Consider the following 6,264-nt stretch of genomic DNA (forward strand, 5'->3'; position numbering starts at 1 on the left):
CTATAACTACAACTTCAACTAGTCTATAACTACAACTTCAACTAGTCTATAACTACAACTTCAACTAGACTATAACTTCAACTAGACTACAACTAGACTATAACATCAACTAGACTACAACAAGACTATAACTTCAACTAGAGTATAACTTCAACTAGACTATAACTACATCTAGACTATAACTACATCTAGACTATAACTACATCTAGACTATAACTACATCTAGACTATAACTACATCTAGACTATAACTACATCTAGTCTATAACTACAACTTCAACTAGTCTATAACTACAACTTCAACTAGTCTATAACTACAACTTCAACTAGTCTATAACTACAACTTCAACTAGACTATAACTTCAACTAGACTACAACTAGACTATAACATCAACTAGACTACAACAAGACTACAACTAGACTACAACTAGACTACAACTAGACTATAACTTCAACTAGACTATAACTTCAACTAGACTATAACTACATCTAGACTATAACTACATCTAGACTATAACTACAACTAGTCTATAACTACAACTTCAACTAGTCTATAACTACAACTTCAACTAGTCTATAACTACAACTTCAACTAGACTATAACTTCAACTAGACTACAACTAGACTATAACATCAACTAGACTACAACAAGACTATAACTTCAACTAGAGTATAACTTCAACTAGAGTATAACTTCAACTAGAGTATAACTTCAACTAGAGTATAACTTCAACTAGAGTATAACTAGACTAACTTCAACTAGACTATAACTCCAACTAGTCTACAACTAGACTACAACTAGACTATAATGTCAACTAGACTATAACTACAACTACAACTAGACTATAACTACAACTACAACTAGAATATAACTAGACTATAACTATAATATAACTAGACTATAACTTCAACTAGACTACAAATAGACTAACTTCTACTAGACTATAACTACAACTAGACTATAACTACAACTAGACTACAACTAGACTACAACTACAACTGGACTATAACTTCAACTAGACTATAACTACAACCAGACTACAATTATACTATAACTTCAACTAGACTATAACTACATCTAGACTATAACTACATCTAGACTATAACTACAACTTCAACTAGTCTATAACTACAACTTCAACTAGTCTATAACTACAACTTCAACAAGTCTATAACTACAACTTCAACTAGACTATAACTTCAACTAGACTACAACTAGACTATAACTTCAACTAGACTACAACTAGACTATAACATCAACTAGACTACAACAAGACTACAACTAGACTACAACTAGACTATAACTTCAACTAGACTACAACTTCAACTAGACTACAACTAGACTACAACTTCAACTAGACTACAACTTCAACTAGACTACAACTTCAACTAGACTACAACTTCAACTAGACTACAACTTCAACTAGACTACAACTTCAACTAGACTACAACTTCAACTAGACTAGAACTAGACTACAACTTCAACTAGACTAGAACTAGACTACAACTTCAACTAGACTACAACTTCAACTAGAACTAGACTACAACTAGACTACAACTAGACTACAACTAGACTACAACTACAACTAGACTACAACTACAAGTAGACTACAAGTAGACTACAAGTAGACTACAACTAGACTACAACTAGACTACAACTAGACTACAACTAGACTATAACTTCAACTAGACTATAACTAGACTACAACTACAAGTAGACTACAACTATACTACAAGTAGACTACAACTAGACTATAACTTCAACTAGACTATAACTTCAACTAGACTATAACTTCAACTAGACTATAACTACAACTTCAACTAGTCTATAACTACAACTTCAACTAGTCTATAACTACAACTTCAACTAGTCTATAACTACAACTTCAACTAGTCTATAACTACAACTTCAACTAGACTATAACTTCAACTTCAACTAGACTATAACTTGAACTAGACTACAACTAGACTATAACTTGAACTAGACTACAACTAGACTACAACTAGACTACAACTACAAGTAGACTACAACTAGACTACAAGTAGACTACAACTAGACTACAACTAGACTACAACTAGACTACAACTAGACTACAACTAGACTACAACTAGACTACAACTAGACTACAACTTCAACTAGACTACAACTTCAACTAGACTATAACTTCAACTAGACTATAACTACATCTAGACTATAACTACATCTAGACTATAACTACAACTTCAACTAGTCTATAACTACAACTAGTCTATAACTACAACTTCAACTAGTCTATAACTACAACTTCAACTAGACTATAACTTCAACTAGACTACAACTAGACTATAACATCAACTAGACTACAACAAGACTACAACTAGACTACAACTAGACTATAACTTCAACTAGACTATAACTTCAACTAGACTATAACTACATCTAGACTATAACTACATCTAGACTATAACTACATCTAGACTATAACTACATCTAGACTATAACTACAACTTCAACTAGTCTATAACTACAACTTCAACTAGTCTATAACTACAACTTCAACTAGACTATAACTTCAACTAGACTACAACTAGACTATAACTTCAACTAGACTACAACTAGACTATAACATCAACTAGACTACAACAAGACTACAACTAGACTACAACTAGACTATAACTTCAACTAGACTATAACTTCAACTAGACTATAACTACATCTAGACTATAACTACATCTAGACTATAACTACATCTATACTATAACTACATCTAGACTATAACTACAACTTCAACTAGTCTATAACTACAACTTCAACTAGTCTATAACTACAACTTCAACTAGACTATAACTTCAACTAGACTACAACTAGACTATAACATCAACTAGACTACAACAAGACTATAACTTCAACTAGAGTATAACTTCAACTAGAGTATAACTTCAACTAGAGTATAACTAGACTAACTTCAACTAGACTATAACTCCAACTAGTCTACAACTAGACTACAACTAGACTATAACTTCAACTAGACTATAATGTCAACTAGACTATAACTACAACTACAACTAGAATATAACTAGACTATAACTATAATATAACTAGACTATAACTTCAACTAGACTACAAATAGACTAACTTCTACTAGACTATAACTACAACTAGACTATAACTACAACTAGACTACAACTAGACTACAACTAGACTACAACTACAACTGGACTATAACTTCAACTAGACTATAACTACAACCAGACTACAATTATACTATAACTTCAACTCAATCAAATAGGTTTTTTTGACTATTGTAGCGGAGACCCAATTCTCTCTATGACCAGAAATGTCCAATGAAAGTGTGAATTGAGCACCAACAAATTGTCTAGTCTGTCTGTGTGGCTAGGAGCCAATCCATTATTTACCTCTAATCCAGAATTTACAGTATATCACTTGTGGTCCAAGAGAGCTGTGGCGTGTGGAGGTAGTTGTCCCAACCCAACACTAACACACCTGATTTAAATAATCAGCTAATTCATCAAGACCTTGATTAGCTGAATATCATGTGTTAGTGCTGGGCTAGGACAGAATCCTGCTCATACTGCAACCAGGATTAGGGCATTGTCTTAAATCAGTGTGGCGAACTGACCGAGGAGTGTCGCTTAGTAGTGTCACCACCTCAATTCCATTTAATTCAGTCAATTCAGGAAATAAACAAAAATTCCAACTCCTACTCCAAAACTCTCAGTGCTTGTATATGAAAGAAAAAATGGAATTGGAATTTCAGTTTACTTCCTGAATTGTCTGAATAGAAATGCAATTGACCTCAACCTTGACTGCAACCCTCCAGAACCAGGAGTTCAGAACAGTGTACTTACTAATCTGACACAGTGTTGTCTTACCAGGGTATCAACGCTGAAGAGTCTTTCTTCTTGTCTCTCTCTCCTCTGAGGCTGAGGTCCAGCTATTAGCTTTTATAATCACTATTCCAGTCAGTCACCTCCTCAGTTAGACCGTCAGTCATACAGACGGTCGGTTAGTCAGTCAGTCATCCCTGCATGTGTTACAGTCCTGAAAATTAATTACGACATTGACTAGGGCAGTTTAAATATAGCCAGGTTGCATTCTGGTCCGCAGGGTGAAGGGGGTCTCTCTCTGGAGCAGTGGAGTCAGGTTACACCATGAGACAGACAGAAGGAAACCACTGCAGAGATTTCATTGGTGTTTCAAGGCATTATAGATCCAACACAGATGTCATGTTGTCAATCAGTTCAGTGTGTCTGTAATGGTCAGTGTCAGTGTGTCTGTAATGGTCAGTGTCAGTGTGTCTGTAATGGTCAGTGTCAGTGTGTCTGTAATGGTCAGTGTGTTTGACTGTCTCCCCATGGTGGACACTGTCATGGGTTAGGCAGGCAGGCTTTCGTGGGTTGGACAGAGTTGCTTGCCATATTGCTTACACACTTTCAGTTGTTTTCAGCTCTACAAGGGGCCATCAAGCCTTGTCTGAGAGGTAGGGCTATACTATACTAAGAGTGGGAGGCAGGAGTTGATATGCAACTGGGGCAATCAAAGCTTTACTTTCATGAAAGTTGTTTTGTAAACAACCACTGGAGGACACTGTGCTGTATATGGAGGGTTCCTCACATGGGCTTAGTTAAACATCACATCTTTGTATCCCATTGGGCAGTGCCATTGAGGCCATCTCCATTTTGAAGAAGTCAATTTTCTTATTATACTACTTGAGTTGGTAAACACACTTAAAGGGTGCATACTACCACCTGGAGTGTGTGGTTTGAACAGGTATGAAGCCAAGGTTGCTGATTTACTTTCACCTGCAGTTATGGAATATTTGCTCACAAGTATAATTCCTTGGCAGATCCCTCCCGATGACCTGGATGTAATTGTGTGATCCTTCCTAAACCCATAGGAAGTCCCACCCAGTTGACTACTTTAAAATGGTGGAAGTCATCAATGGCAATGTCCATGCAAAAAACGATTATTTCCAGGCAGTGTTTGTATTTGTATGTATTAGGGATCCCCATTAGCTGCTGGGGTCCAAACACATTAAGTCACTAATATATTACATATAAAACAAAATATAAAACAGTACATCATATAACATTATTACACCACTACAAAACAAAATGTATAACTCCACCATACAACAATATAACACTGTACGTGTGTATAGCGTTTGTGTGTCTGTGTGTGTCTCTTCACAGTACTCACTGTTCCATAGGTGTATTTCTATCCGTTTTCTTAATTGGATTCCACTACTTGCATCAGTTCCATGGAGTCATGGCTCTATGTAGTATTTTGCGCCTCCCATAGTCTGTTCTGGACATGGGGATTGTGAAGAGACCTCTGGTGGCATGTCTTGTGGGGTATGCGTGGGTGTCCAAGCTGTGTGCCAGTACTTTAAGCAGACAGCTCAATGCATTCAGCTTTCCAATACTTCTTACAAAAAACAAGTCGTGATGAAGTCAATCTCTCCTCCACTTTGAGCCATGAGAGATGCCTATCACTAATGTTAGCTCCCCATGTACATTTAAGGGCCAGGCGTGCTGCCATGTTCTGAGCCAACTGTACATTTTCCTAAGATCTCTTTGTGGCACCTGACCACACGACTGAACAGTAGTCCAGGTGTGACAAAACGAGGGCCTGTAGGACCTGGCTTGTTGATAGTGTTGTTAAGAAGGCAGAGCAGCGCTTTATTATGGACAGACTTCTCCCCATCTTAGCTACTGTTGTATCAATATGTTTTGACCATGACAGTTTACAATCCAGGTTTACTCCAAGCAGTTTAGTCACCTCAACTTGATCCATTTCCACATTACTCATTACAAGATTTAGTTGAGGTTTAGGGTTTAGTGAATGATTGTCACGACTCCTACCGAGGGTGGCTCCTCTCCCTGTTCGGGTGGCGCTCGGCGGTCGTCGTCACCGCCCTACTAGCTGCCAATGATCCCCTTTTCCTTTTTCTGTTGGTTATGCCTTTATTAGTTGCACCTGTGTCAATTAGGTGATTAGTGGTGTTATTTAAGCCCGCCTCCCCACCTGTTTTGTGTGCGGGCTTGTTACGTTCAGTTTCACTGTGTTTGAGTAGTGGATCGTGTTTTGGACTTTGAGTTTTGTTACGCCCTGTTTTGGGCATATTCTCTTTTGTGGTACTTATTAATAACCTCTTGCATCTAGGGCCTAAACAGCTGCCCTGGGGAATTCGTGACTCTACCTGGATTATGTTGGAGGCTTCCATTAAAAGACACCCTGTGTGTTCTGTTAGACATGAAACTC

At 37.1% G+C, this 6,264-nt stretch overlaps 1 protein-coding gene across 1 annotated transcript in view; it reads right to left on the reverse strand.

Annotated features, from left to right (window-relative positions):
- The window catches only part of fbxo40.1 (F-box protein 40, tandem duplicate 1), a 74,801-nt gene extending 70,752 nt beyond the window's left edge, over positions 1–4,049 (reverse strand). Inside the window, exon 1 of the mRNA XM_014123778.2 lies at positions 3,873–4,049. The gene's annotated coding sequence lies outside the window, so the exon portion shown is untranslated. The remainder of the gene's footprint in view (positions 1–3,872) is intronic.
- Between the last annotated feature and the right edge of the window lie 2,215 nt (positions 4,050–6,264).

The sequence above is a fragment of the Salmo salar genome, chromosome ssa10 (assembly GCF_905237065.1).
Source record: "Salmo salar chromosome ssa10, Ssal_v3.1, whole genome shotgun sequence".
NCBI classification, from domain to species: Eukaryota; Metazoa; Chordata; class Actinopteri; order Salmoniformes; family Salmonidae; genus Salmo; species Salmo salar.